A 14,674-nucleotide genomic window follows, 5' to 3' on the forward strand; every position below is an offset into this window, starting at 1 on the left:
ATCTGGCAAATTAGAATCATCACTGTAAGAAGCCCTTGGGTGATTCATATGCACATTAAAGCTTGAGGATATTGTCATAAATTACTGTATAAGCTTTAAAGCACTGCTGTAAATTACTGTCTTTAAATCTGGCAGAGTTCTGGAATGGGTTGTCAAAAGGCTTTTAAGTTTATATTTTAAATTTTTGAATATTTTAGTAAAAAGGAATAGAGTGTCAGTAACTCTTTAAAAATCTTCCAGGCACAACTGTACATACAGTGTGTACTACTGTAAATAGAGCATTTGAGATTACATGATACTTTATGGAATAAAGGCAGAAATGGTTAAGTGATAATCACACTTGTAGATGAATAAACTATCATATTGAAGAATATTCATTTGTGGGGTTCTTATGCCAGGTTGCTCCTTGAGCTACACTCATTTTACGTATAATAATTTTTTATCATACTATATTTTAAATACTTGAATTACTTATAGATAATTTTACATACTATGAGATCAGAGGCAGTGTCTCTCTTACTAAAAACTATCCCCAAGGCTGTGTAAACTGAATGTTCCTTAAATAGGTGCTTCATAAACACTTTGGAATGATTAAAATGAAAGAATGGTTGAAATAGATGGCAATCCAGATGGGGGTATCTTGTAGTGTTCTTTGTAGCCTTCTATTTCCTTGCCTTGAGCTTATCAATTGTATATATGACTTGAATCAAGAGAGAGAAGAAATATTATTACATTTGTGAATGACAGAAAAGCAGGGATAGTTAGAATGGCGACTACCTTACGAAATGTTTGTCATAGAACAATACAAAAAATGGGAGACTAAAATAAAGTTCAAGAAAGCTAAAGATAATATGTTAACTTTCTTTTAAAAAATTAGTTGGATTAAGGAAGGATGGAGGGGCCTGGTTGATAATAACTAACTAAAATGCTGATGTGATATCAGGTTATTTTAAAAGTATTGATTCTGTCTAGAACCAGGTGAGTGGTAACCCTTCACATTCTGAGCTGGTTGGAACACGGCATTTTCTCCAGTTATGGACAGAATTTTGAGGACTGTTGACAAGTTCAAATGACAAGTGCATGGGTTTCCTGAAGTGTATGGCTGCCTATGGTTATTAGCAGAGACTTTTCAGTGTAGCCAGTCATCTAACGTTCAGGATGTAGTGACTTGGTCTGTCTGTCACTGTTATTTGCTATCCCTTATTCTTTCAGCTCAGAATTATATGAAAAATGATCGTTTGTGATCTGGGGTCTTTTCTTAGCCCTTCTGGGTATTAACAGCTATATCCTTGTACTTTCGGGATAATCCATTAAAAAACTGGTAGGTAGGGGTAGGAGAGGAGGGATTTTGGTAGCCAGGGCAATCTTTTTGAAGTTTTAGCCTGAAATATTGAATAAGTTGGAGAATGACTATGTTGCTTCTTTGAAAGCAGTCTTTGAAAGAATGGTGTAGACATTATTGATATTTACAAGGAATTTAGAAGTGCTCAATTATAGTTGCTCTACTAAGGCTAGAAGAGAGTTCTTGCTTCATTCACTCTTTCAGTAACCATTTATTGTGTATTAATTTAATGCAGGGTCCTAGAATATTTTAAAGATACAAAATCTTCAGAAGCTTATTAATCCTCAAAGATAATTTTCATTTTTTTTTGTTTTAAGGGTTTGTTTTATTTATTTGAAAGGCAGAGTGTGGAGAGAGGGGAGAGAGGTTGGGAGGATGGGAGAGGGAGGGGCAGGGGAGGAGAGTGAGAGAGAGAGAGAGGGAGAGGGAGGAGAGGGAGAGGGAGAGGGAGAGGGAGAGGGAGAGGGAGAGGGAGAGGAAGAGAAATATCTTCTATCTGTTTGTTTACTCTCCAAATGACAAAAATGGCCATGGTTGGGCCAGACTGAAGCCAGGAGCCAGGAGCTTCATCCATTCTTCCACGTGGTTGCAGGGGCCCAAGTACTTGGGCCATCTTTTGTTGCTTTCCCAGACACCTTAGCAAGGAGATGGATTGGAAGTGGAGCAGCCAGGACTCAAATTGCTACCCTTATGGAATGCAAGTGTTGTAGGTGGTGACTTTACTGATTACGCCACAGGCTATCCCTTCAAAGATAATTTTCTATAAACTTGATAATAATTCCAAACTTGTCCTTAATATATTGTTAATATTACTACTGAGTTTTATAGAAAATTTCATACATATGGTACCTTTTTCAATGTGGGCATGTAGTGAAGAATAGTTATAATAGCAAGCAATTAGTTAAGCTAGATGATGTATGACAGTAAAGAGACTCAGGGACTGTGGATGTGAGTTCATAGATTTTATAAAACAAGAATTATTTATTTATTTGAAAGGCATATTGACAAAGTAAGAGAGAGGGAGAGAAATGAGAGGGAGGGGGAGGGAGAAAAGGGGGGGAAGGAGAGGGAGAGGGAGAGAGATAGATCTTCCATTTGCTAGTTCACTTCCCAGATGCCTGCAATAGCCAGGACTTATCCTGGCGGAAGCCAGGAGCCCAAAACTCCATCCAGGTCTGCCACAAGATTGGCAGGGGCTCAAGCACTTGGGCCATCTTCACTACTTTCTTGGGTGCATTAGCAGGGAGCTGGATTGGAAGTAGGGCAGCTGGGATTTGAACTAACTCTTCCAAATGGATGCCAACATCACAAGCAGTAGCTTAACTTGTACTACACTAGCCCCAAATATGGATTTTTAACTCTAGCTATTTCTTGTACTATTTGTGTCCTTTTGACCTAAATTTAATTTGGCTATTAGATATTAAATATATAGACACTCCCGGGGGCGGAGCCAAGATGGCGGAATAGTGAGGGCGCACACCGATAGTCCGGGAAAATTTAGTTTAATAAAAGGGGAGTTACGGTAGCCTCAGAAAAAAGAACCAGGAAAATATTGCAGACAAAACTCTTCTGGATCCAGTGGGCGTGAATCGGAGGACCTACTCGGAGAACAAGGTCGCCCACCGCGCGCGAAAGCCGAGCCGCAGGACCGAACCGCGGGACTGAGCCGCGGAAGCCGAGCCGCGGGACTGAGTTGTGCAAGCTGCAGGGTCTGCGCGCAAGTGCTCGAAGGAGAGTGCAACAGCGGGGAGACTTGGGACGTCCAGGGCTCCGAGTCCACACATCGGCGCTGGAAGGGGAGCAGACCTGCGTGGAGAGCGTGGGAGCCCACAGTTCGGGACACCAGCGGCAGACTCAAGACACCAGCGCTGGAACGCGAGGTGAGCCGAACCTCAATAACCCGAGACACCGGCAGGCAAGCGGAGAGAGAAGACTAGAGGGAACAACCCCCAGGGCGGGGGGGACTTCACCAAGCTAACTGGAAGAGAGAGAGAGGGAAAAAAAAAAAAAGGTGACTGGTACGGACACGGGTTTCTCTCTCTCCGCTCACCTCTCAAGGGCGAGCAAGACAAAGAGCAGGCGCCATCTTGGACATACGTCATAAGCAGAGCGACCTCAGGTCTGCACCGGCCCTGAGCCTAGCAGTAAAACCTGACTCTGGGTGGGGCGAATTAACAGGAGATTAGGACCTAGTAAATTTATGGTGCTACTGAACTGAGACTGTGAAAAAAGAGACGGTGGGGGAGAGAACTCACGGAATTCACGTGAGCACTCTCCAGAGACGCTACAATTCCGTAACTTTGGCAACCCAGTGGGAGACTGAAGGAGAATTTGAGCCCACTCTAAGGGCTGAACAGATTCCCTGTGTGGTCCTTGGGAAAGAGCTTCTGATCTCTGGCTCCTGTGGGTATATCATTTGCCTGCTAACTACCTCCAACTTCGTTCAGCTGTGCAGAATAACTTCCCTTTTGAATCAAAAAAAAAAAAGAGAGAGAGAGAGAGAGGGAGAGAGAGAGAGAGAGGTTTACCACGCCTAACCTGGGAGTGTCACCTTTGGCACACCAAACAGAGCTCTCAGGCCACACCCATCTCAAGCCCTAAGGCTCCATCAAAAACAGAAAGTCCACTTAATCTAGAGTCATAGTATAACAAGAAAAAGCACCACAGTGAAGAAACCAAATATCTCCAATATGCCAAATAACAAACGCAAAAACCAAGGTAATAAAAACAAGGAAGTCACCATGAAGCCCTCAAATGAAAAAGACACCCCAATTCAAGATTATGAGGATGATGACATAGAAGAAATGCAAGAAGCAGATCTCAAAAAATTGATAAGAACATTAAGAAGTTCTCAAAAACAAATTCTTGAACTACAGAAATCCTTAATGGACAAGATAGAAAATCTCTCTCGTGAAAATGAAATATTAAGGAGGAATCAAAATGAAACGAAACAACTAGTACAACAGGAAACTGGGATAGTGACTGAAGTGAAGAATTCAATAGATCAAATGAAAAACACAATAGAGAGCCTTACAAACAGAATGGGAGAAGCAGAAGAGAGAATATCGGACTTAGAAGACAGAGAACAGGAAAGGATACAGTCAGACCAAAGAAAAGACGAGGAAATTAGAAATCTAAAACATATTGTCGGGAATCTTCAGGATACTATTAAAAAACCCAACATTCGGGTTCTAGGAGTTCCTGAAGGCATGGAGAGGGAGAAAGGATTAGAAGGCCTTTTTAGTGAGATATTAGCAGAAAATTTCCCAGGTTTGGAGAAGGACAGAGAAATCCTAGTACAGGAAGCTCACAGAACCCCTAATAAACACGACCAAAAGAGACCCTCACCATGACACGTTGTAATTAAACTCTCCACAGTGAAACATAAAGAAAAGATCCTAAAATGTGCAAGAGAGAAACGTCAGATTACTCTCAGAGGATCTCCAATCAGACTCACAGCTGACTTCTCATCAGAAACTCTACAAGCTAGGAGGGAATGGCGAGATATAGCCCAGGTACTAAGAGAGAACAACTGCCAGCCCAGAATATTATATCCTGCAAAGCTATCATTTGTGAATGAAGGTGAAATAAAGACTTTTCATAACAAACAGAAATTGAAAGAATTTGTTGCCACTCGTCCAGCCCTGCAAAAGATGCTTAAAGATGTGTTACCCACAGAAACAAAGAAACACGGTCATCAATATGAAAGAAGGTAAAGGAAGGAAACCAAGGAAGGAAAGCTCACAGCAAAAGATCACAGGGAATTCAAAGCATATATTAGAACTTATCTTTGGCAAATGGCAGGGCAAAGTTACCACTTATCATTAGTCACATTGAACGTGAATGGCCTGAACTGTCCAGTTAAAAGACACCGTTTGGCTGATTGGGTTAAAAAACAAAACCCATCTATTTGCTGCTTACAAGAAACACATCTTTCCAACAAAGATCCATACAGACTGAAAGTGAAAGGCTGGAAAAAGATATACCATGCCAACAGAAATGAAAAAAGAGCAGGCGTAGCCATCTTAATATCAGACACCATAAACTTTACCACAAAAACCGTTAAGAGAGACAAAGAGGGACACTACATAATGATTAAGGGATCAATTCAACAGGAAGATATAACAATTATCAATGTATATGCACCTAACTACAGGGCACCGGTTTATCTAAAAGATTTGTTAACGGACTTAAAGGGAGACTTAGACCCCAATACAATAGTACTGGGGGACTTCAATACTCCACTCTCAGAAATAGACAGATCAATAGGACAGAAGATCAACAAGGATACAGTAGATTTAAACGACACTATAGCCCAAATGGATCTAACAGATATATACAGAACTTTCAATCCTACAGCTAAAGATTATACATTCTTCTCAGCAGTACATGGAACCTTCTCTAGGATTGACCACATACTAGGCCATAAAGCAAGTCTCAGCAAATTCAAAAGAATTAGAATCATACCATGCAGCTTCTCAGACCATAAAGGAATGAAGTTGGAAATGAACAACTCAGGAATCCCTAGAGCATACGCAAACACATGGAGATTGAACAACATGCTCCTGAATGAACAATGGGTCATAGAAGAAATCAAAAGAGAAATCAAAAACTTTCTGGAAGTAAATGAGGATAACAGCACAACATACCAAAACTTATGGGACGCAGCAAAAGCAGTGTTAAGAGGAAAGTTTATATCAATAGGTGCCTACATCAAGAAATTGGAAAGGCACCAAATAGATGAGCTTTCTATTCACCTCAAGGATCTAGAAAACCTACAGCAAACCAGACCCAAATCTAGTAGGAGAAGAGAAATAATTAAAATCAGAGAAGAAATCAACAGGATTGAATCAAGAAAAACATTACAAAAAATCAGCCAAACGAGGAGCTGGTTTTTTGAAAAAATAAACAAAATTGACACCCCATTGGCCCAACTAACTAAAAAAAGAAGAGAAAAGACCCAAATCAATAAAATCAGAGATGAAAAAGGAAATGTAACAACAGACACCACAGAAATAAAAAGAATCATCAGAAATTACTACAAGGACTTGTATGCCAGCAAACAGGGAAACCTATCAGAAATGGATAGATTCCTGGACACATGCAACCTACCTAAATTGAACCAGGAAGACATCGAAAACCTAAACAGACCCATAACTGAGACAGAAATTGAAACAGTAATAAAGGCCCTCCCAACAAAGAAAAGCCCAGGACCAGATGGATTCACTGCTGAATTCTACCAGACATTTAAAGAAGAACTAACTCCAATTCTTCTCAAACTATTCAGAACAATCGAAGAAGAGGGAGTCCTCCCAAATTCTTTCTATGAAGCCAGCATCACCTTAATTCCTAAGCCGGAAAAAGATGCAGCACTGAAAGAGAATTACAGACCAATATCCCTGATGAACATAGATGCAAAAATCCTCAATAAAATTCTCGCCAATAGAATGCAACAACACATCAGAAAGATCATCCACCCAGACCAAGTGGGATTTATCCCTGGTATGCAGGGATGGTTTAATGTGCGCAAGACAATCAATGTGATACACCACATTAACAGACTGCAGAAGAAAAACCATATGATTCTCTCAATAGATGCCGAGAAAGCATTTGATAAAATACAACACCCGTTCATGATGAAAACTCTAAGCAAACTGGGTTTGGAAGGAACATTCCTCAATACAATCAAAGCAATCTATGAAAAACCCACAGCCAACATCCTATTGAATGGGGAAAAGTTGGAAGCATTTCCACTGAGATCTGGGACCAGACAGGGATGTCCACTCTCACCACTGCTATTCAATATCGTTCTGGAGGTTCTAGCCAGAGCTATTAGGCAAGAAAAAGAAATTAAAGGGATACAAATTGGGAAGGAAGAACTCAAACTATCCCTCTTTGCAGATGACATGATTCTTTATTTAGGGGACCCAAAGAACTCTACCAAGAGACTATTGGAACTCATAGAAGAGTTTGGCAAAGTAGCAGGGTATAAAATCAATGCACAAAAATCAACAGCCTTTGTATACACAGACAATGCCATGGCTGAGGAAGAACTTCTAAGATCAATCCCATTCACAATAGCTACAAAAACAATCAAATACCTTGGAATAAACTTAACCAAGGACGTTAAAGATCTCTACGATGAAAATTACAAAACCTTAAAGAAAGAAATAGAAGAGGATACCAAGAAATGGAAAAATCTTCCATGCTCATGGATTGGAAGAATCAATATCATCAAAATGTCCATTCTCCCAAAAGCAATTTATAGATTCAATGCAATACCAATCAAGATACCGAAGACCTTCTTCTCAGATCTGGAAAAATTGGTGCTGAAATTTATATGGAGGCACAAGAGACCTCGAATAGCTAAAGCAATCTTGTACAACAAAAACAAAGCCGGAGGCATCACAATACCAGATTTCAGGACATACTACAGGGCAGTTGTAATCAAAACAGCATGGTACTGGTACAGAAACAGATGGATAGACCAATGGAACAGAATCGAAATACCAGAAATCAACCCAAACATCTACAGCCAACTTATATTTGATCAAGGATCTAAAACTAATTCCTTGAGCAAGGACAGTCTATTCAATAAATGGTGCTGGGAAAATTGGATTTCCACGTGCAGAATCATGAAGCAAGACCCCTACCTTACACCTTACACAAAAATCCACTCAACATGGATTAAAGACCTAAATCTACGACCTGACACCATCAAGTTACTAGAGAACATTGGAGAAACCCTTCAAGATATTGGCACAGGCAAAGAGTTTCTAGAAAAGACCCGGGAGGCACAGGCAGTCAAAGCCAAAATTAACTATTGGGATTGCATCAAATTGAGAAGTTTCTGTACTGCAAAAGAAACAGTCAGGAGAGTGAAGAGACAACCGTCAGAATGGGAAAAAATATTTGCAAACTATGCAACAGATAAAGGGTTAATAACCAGAATCTACAAAGAGATCAAGAAACTCCACAAAAACAAAACCAACAACCCACTTAAGAGATGGGCCAAGGACCTCAATAGACATTTTTCAAAAGAGGAAATCCAAATGGCCAACAGGCACATGAAAAAATCTTCAAGGTCATTAGCAATCAGAGAAATGCAAATCAAAACCACAATGAGGTTCCACCTCACCCCGGTTAGAATGGCTCACATTCAGAAATCTACCAACAACAGATGCTGGCGAGGATGTGGGGAAAAAGGGACACTAACCCACTGTTGGTGGGAATGCAAACTGGTCAAGCCACTATGGAAGTCAGTCTGGAGATTCCTCAGAAACCTGAAGATAACCCTACCGTTCGACCCAGCCATCCCACTCCTTGGAATTTACCCAAAGGAATTTAAATTGGCAAACAAAAAAGCTGTGCAGCCTAATGTTTATTGCAGCTCAATTCACAACAGCTAAGACCTGGAACCAACCTAAATGCCCATCAACGGTAGACTGGATAAAGAAATTATGGGATATGTACTCTTTAGAATACTATACCACAGTAAGAAACAACGAAATCCAGTCATTTGCAACAAAATGGAGGAATCTGGAACACATCATGCTGAGTGAAATAAGCCAGTCCCAAAGGGACAAATACCATATGTTCTCCCTGATCGGTGACAACTGACTGAACACCAAAAAGGAAACCTGTTGAAGTGGAATGGACACTATGGGAAACGGTGACTTGATCAGCATAGCCCTGACTGTTAATGAACAACTTAATACATTATCCCTCTTAGTAGTTTTTTTGTCTGTTCTACTTAATATGACTGGTTTAATTCTGTAATTAATACACAGTTATTCTTAAGTGTTGAAATTTAACTGAAATGTGATCCCTGTTAAACATAAGAGTAGGAATAAGAGAGGGAAGAGATATATAATTTGGGACATGCTCAAGCTGACTTGCCCCAAATGGTAGAGTTAGAAACATACCAGGGGACTCCAATTTAATCCCATCAAGGTGGCATGTACCAATGCCATCTCACTAGTCCAAGTGATCAATTTCAGTTCGCAATTGATCATAATGAAAGGACTAAGAGTCAAAGGGAGCACATAAGCAAGTCTAGTACCTGCTAACACTAACCGATAGAATAAATAAAGGGGAGAGTGATCCAACATGGGAAGTGAGATACTCAGCAGACTCATAGAATGGCAGATGTCCTAAATAGCACTCTGGCCTCAGAATCAGCCCTAAAGGCATTCAGATCTGGCTGAAAAGCCCATGAGAGTATTTCAGGCATGGAAAGCCAAGACACTCTGGCAAAAGATCTCTGTGAGTGAGATCTCAGTGGAAAGAACAGGTCTTCAAAGAAGGAGGTACCTTTCTCTGAAGGGAGGAGAGAACCTCCACTTTGACTATGACCTTGTCTAAACAAGATAAGAGTCGGAGAACTCAGAGGGCTTCCATAGCCTTGGAAACTCATGACTGGAGCATAGGGAGATTACTGATGCCATAGACAGGAGTGTCAATTGGTAAAGTCAACAACAGGAGTCACTGTGCACTTACTCCTCATGTAGGATCTCTGTCCTTAATGTGCTGTGCATTGAGATTTAATGCTATAACAAGTACTCAAATAATATATTTCACTTTGTGTTTCTATGGGGGTGCAAACTGTTGAAATCTTTACTTAATGCATACTAAACTGATCCTCTGTAAAAAAAAAAAAAAAAGAAAAGAAAAGAAACTATCAACTCCCAACTTGACTCTCACTGGGATTAAACATGACAATAGGTCTGATCTGATTTCATCATCATTAAAAAAAATCATCTATTATTTTTCACTTTATGTTTCTGTGTGGGAGCAAACTGTTGAATTCCTTACTTAATGTATACTAAGCTGATCTTCTGTATATTAAGATAATCGAAAATGAATCTTGATGTGAATGGAAGGGGAGAGGGAGTGGGAAAGGGGAGGGTTGTGGGTGGGAGGGACGGTATGGGGGGGAAGCCATAGTAATCCATTATTCGTACTTTGGAATCGTATATTCATTAAATAAAAGTAAAAAAAAAAAAAAGATATTAAATATATAGTATGAAAGAACTATAAAATACTGGAACATGTGATATTTATTACTGCCAAATAACTGTTATAACCATATGGTGAATATTTTGATATTTTAAAATATAATAGTTATCTGAAAATAATGTCTTATATCTTTATATATAATTTTTAAGTATTAGGAAACAGAATTTAAAAAACATTATAATAATTCCCTAACTCATGTATTAAAATCATGTCTGATTATGAAATGTCATTTCAATTTTATCAATATATATTGAAACATGTATAACATTTTAAAAAGAACATTAATTTTGAATTCATTATTACACTGAAAATACAGTTTTCATTTAAAGGATTGATAGTTACTGTTAAGGTTTATAGAATAATTTTGTCTATCAATGAAACTCTTATATATAGATGAAAAGATTTCATAAGCCTTCTAGCACAGCTACTGAAAATGCTGATTAGTACTGAGTGTGGAGAAAATATAGTATATAGATAGGAAAATGAGTCTTTGACACTGATGATTGCATCTTGGTAAATTTTTTTTTTTTTACTCTGTGATTTGTCATAGGTGGAGGTATTAAAATACAGAGACCCTAGTTCTTTCTATATTGTATGCATCAAACCATTGGAACTGTCTGATAAAGGAATTTCTGCCCCCTCCCATTTTAATGTTTCTGTTAAAAGGTCTTTAATATGATACCAGTTAAACTGAACATTTAACACAGAATGCCCACATTTAATTGATAACAGTGCTGTAAATTTTTCTCTGTCTCAGAAAATCCTGGGGCAGAAAGTGAGTTGATTTAATCTGATATCATGTATTTTTCTCAGCTGTATTTCGATTTTACTTTTCTGATATCAAAACTATGATAGCCTTGAGTTGTAGTCAGTTTGTAATTCTATCTTTTGCTTAAGATCCTAACTTAATTACTTAACATTATTATTCTACCTGTGCACAGCCTGCTGTATGAGTAGTTGAAAGTTAGAATATTTTCTAGCTATATTATGGGTATTATCTGATACGCTATTGCTATACTCTAAGTAAAATTAGAAAAAGCAAGAAGATAGAATTTTCGGATGGCTTAACTATAAGGAAATGTAAATGCTTGAAAGAGTAAATATATTTACCCTGATTGAACATTATAGAATGAAAGATCACGTAGTACTCCATAAATACGTATGATTGTTCCGTTAAAATTTTTAAGTAAAAAAACTGCAGAAAAATAGAAATGAAGTTGAACCTGTTTTGATTAAACTAATAAAGGAATAATAAGTTATGTAAATTGACTTTGGTGGTAGTGGTGATCTTTCTTGAAAACAAGGCATAATACCTTAGCCTCCTTTATCTCATCACTAGGCATTGTAGGAGAGCAGAGCAGTGGATGCATAAAATACTGAAAGCTCATGCCTTTAGGTCCCTAATTCCATTTTAGTTTTTGCTCTGGGGGAAATCAAATGTTGTTCATTTATTTTTTAAAGTGGCTGAGAGCCATTGTTATTCTACTCAGCATTACAGACTTGAGAATGTATGGGGCCATTCGTTCCCCGTAACTGGCTGCACAGTGCTTTTATTGTTCCTGTTTTTCTTGCTCACTATTGTTGGTTTCTTTGCGGTTTATCACATTTTCTGTTTTGTATTTATTTGCCTCTTTCCAATTTGCTACCTAAATTTATGTGCAATGCACTACCTCTTGTATCTCCTATGCAAATCTTCCAGGAAGTCAGGTCTTAGGGCAGCTTATTTATTGATAATTATTTTTTCTTCCAGATTAGTCACCAAGCCTGGTTTCCACTACTGCAATCCATTCTCCAATGCTTCCTCTCATGGCTTGCTTTTTAAAACTCCCCTGCTTCCTGGTCCTGCCCCTGTGTGCCTTAGTACTGCTTTCCCACTCCTGATTGAGGTAGAACACTGTGAAATGATTCTCCTCTCTGTGTCATAACAAAGATGCCATATGGAAAGATTGGAAATGATAAGGTAGGATCTCCTTTGCAACTCAGAGGAGATTCCTCCTTGACTTTAGCAAATCTGTTTCCAGAGGCAGGACACCGCTGTGTCTGGTGTGAAGAGGAACGTGGCAGCACAATGCCTGTGTGATGATAGCACTTCCTTGAAGCATGCAAGGAGAGAACAGTGAGAAATAGGATGAGAACTTGGGTTCAGAGAAGACCTCATGCTTTGTTTGACAGAGTGTTTTTCTGTGTAATAGCACAATGGATTGAAGAACATTTGTTCTCCTTTGAAGAATTCAGTTTTGGCCCAGTGAAACTTCCCCAGAAAGCAATGAGACATTGTTTTTCCTGCTCTCACTACTTTCCCAGGAAGGAAGTGGTATGCTGTGTTGGAGAAAGACTCAGGGCCTGCCTGGCATCAGGAAGCAGCTGGAGTCGATAGCCATGAATTCAACTACCTGGGAACTGAAAATACTGTACCATTTGAAAATATTGTACCACTTTGGTTATTAACCTGAAGTTCTTGGGTCCCCAAAGTGGTGGTTCTTAAACTTTTGGTCTCTGGACCCACTGTCTTAAAAATTGAGGACATCCAGGAGTTTTTGTTTATGTGGGTGGTCCTACCTATCAATATTTACCATTTGGAAATTAAAACAGAAAAAATTTAAGACACTAGAATATTCAAGCACTCATTGCATTAGCTTCAGGGTAGCCTCTGGAGAACTCGGCCATACATTGAGAGAGGATAAAAGTAAAACAGTAATTGACATCTTAGTATTAATGTAAAAATATCCTTGATTTTGTGGGTCCCCTAACAGTATCTTGGGGAAACCCAAGGATTTCCAGATCTCATTTTGAGAATAGCTGCCCTTGGAAGTCTATGAATAAAAATCAGGAGGCTTGAGATCCCAGATGGTGAGCAATTGTATCTTTATTTTCACTATTTTCTAATAGAAAGCTGTCATTTCCTTCCGTTGCCACTATAAATATCATCCATGGCAATACCAGCAGTGACTGTGACTTTAGTACTAACAGAAATTACAAATAGGTTCATGGTGTATTAAATTATTGCAGATGTCATAATACCTTGAAATTATGGTGATTGTTAGATTTACTGCTGTTATCTTGTTAGTGTTAATAAAGAGGTACTGGTATTTCATAATTGAAAATTATTTTGAAGACTATATTTTAATAGAATCAATTTCCTTTGCAATCTGTTTTATATTTTGTGAATTTGACAATATGATTATTCTGAGAAGGGCTGGTGGCCCACACAAGGAACTCCTTAGAATGTCCAGGCTTCCAGTATGTTGACGTCATGGAAATGTCTACCATGCATTGGTTGCAGTTCTGGAGATATCTGTGGGGTTCTGAAGAGGAGGAGCTAACTGTAAGCTGTATGAGAGTGGTTGTGACCTAGGTGACCTACTTGTCTCCTTTCCACATGGGTCAGTGATGAAGCATGAATGAGCAGGATTGTTGGTTATTCTCATGAAGCTTCTGGAATTAGACTTTCCTGCAGGGAAGCAGACATTTGCCCACTGGTTTAAGGAGTAATCCGTCTTTCTTCTTCTGAGAGTCAGAAATATCTTGTTGACTCAAAAAGCTTATTGTTCTGCTTGGTCTGGCATGATGGGATCTTTTCTGAAATGTTCTGTTGATGACAACTAACTCTGAACTGTCAGTGTTTATGAATGAGTGTGGCATGCCTAAAAGGGTACTAAATTAAATAAATCACCCAGAGTAAGGACAAAATGAATAAAGAAAATTGAGGCTGTTCTTTCCTTAGTTTGAATGAGCCAGTTGGCATTCATCTGGGGTGGTTTGAGAGCTAGAGGTGGGAGATGACCCTGAATAGATGTAGTCCTGACGTGTGGGTCACATACTTCACTTTTATTCTTTTTGGTTTAGTCTCTGAAATGTAAACCCTTAGAAGATGCTATGGTGTCATGGTATAGAACATTACATTAACAGTCGGAGGACTTCAGTTCTTTGTATGCCTCTAATTAGCTGTGGGATTGTGGGAGAACTGCTTAGCCTCTGTATCTCAGTGTGCTACTGCTGAGCTCCTCCAGACCAAATATTCTACAATTCCTAGAAATCTGGGGATTTACACATTAATTATAATTTATTGAACACCTGATCTGTGTCAGACATTGTACTAGGCACAGGGATTGGACAGAGAACAATATGTGGTTCTTACTCTCAAGAAATCTATAGTGTAGATTGTAGCTAGCAAATGAAGATTTATGTAGAACCCACTTTTCATAGATAAATTCTTAGAAATTCCTAGGGAAAACGCAGTTGTGGTATTTAAGCAAAGGCCTTCCCTCTACAGACTCATTCTACATTTTTATAGTAACAGTAGGGCCACTCTTG

The 14,674-nt window shown here is 38.9% G+C and overlaps 1 protein-coding gene across 3 annotated transcripts in view; it reads left to right on the top strand.

Annotated features, from left to right (window-relative positions):
* GDAP1 (ganglioside induced differentiation associated protein 1) overlaps nt 1–14,674 on the top strand; it is a 70,091-nt gene that overhangs the window by 48,123 nt on the left and 7,294 nt on the right. The window lies entirely within an intron of this gene.

The sequence above is a fragment of the Oryctolagus cuniculus genome, chromosome 6 (assembly GCF_051225735.1).
Source record: "Oryctolagus cuniculus isolate XC-2025 breed Fujian yellow rabbit chromosome 6, ASM5122573v1, whole genome shotgun sequence".
NCBI classification, from domain to species: Eukaryota; Metazoa; Chordata; class Mammalia; order Lagomorpha; family Leporidae; genus Oryctolagus; species Oryctolagus cuniculus.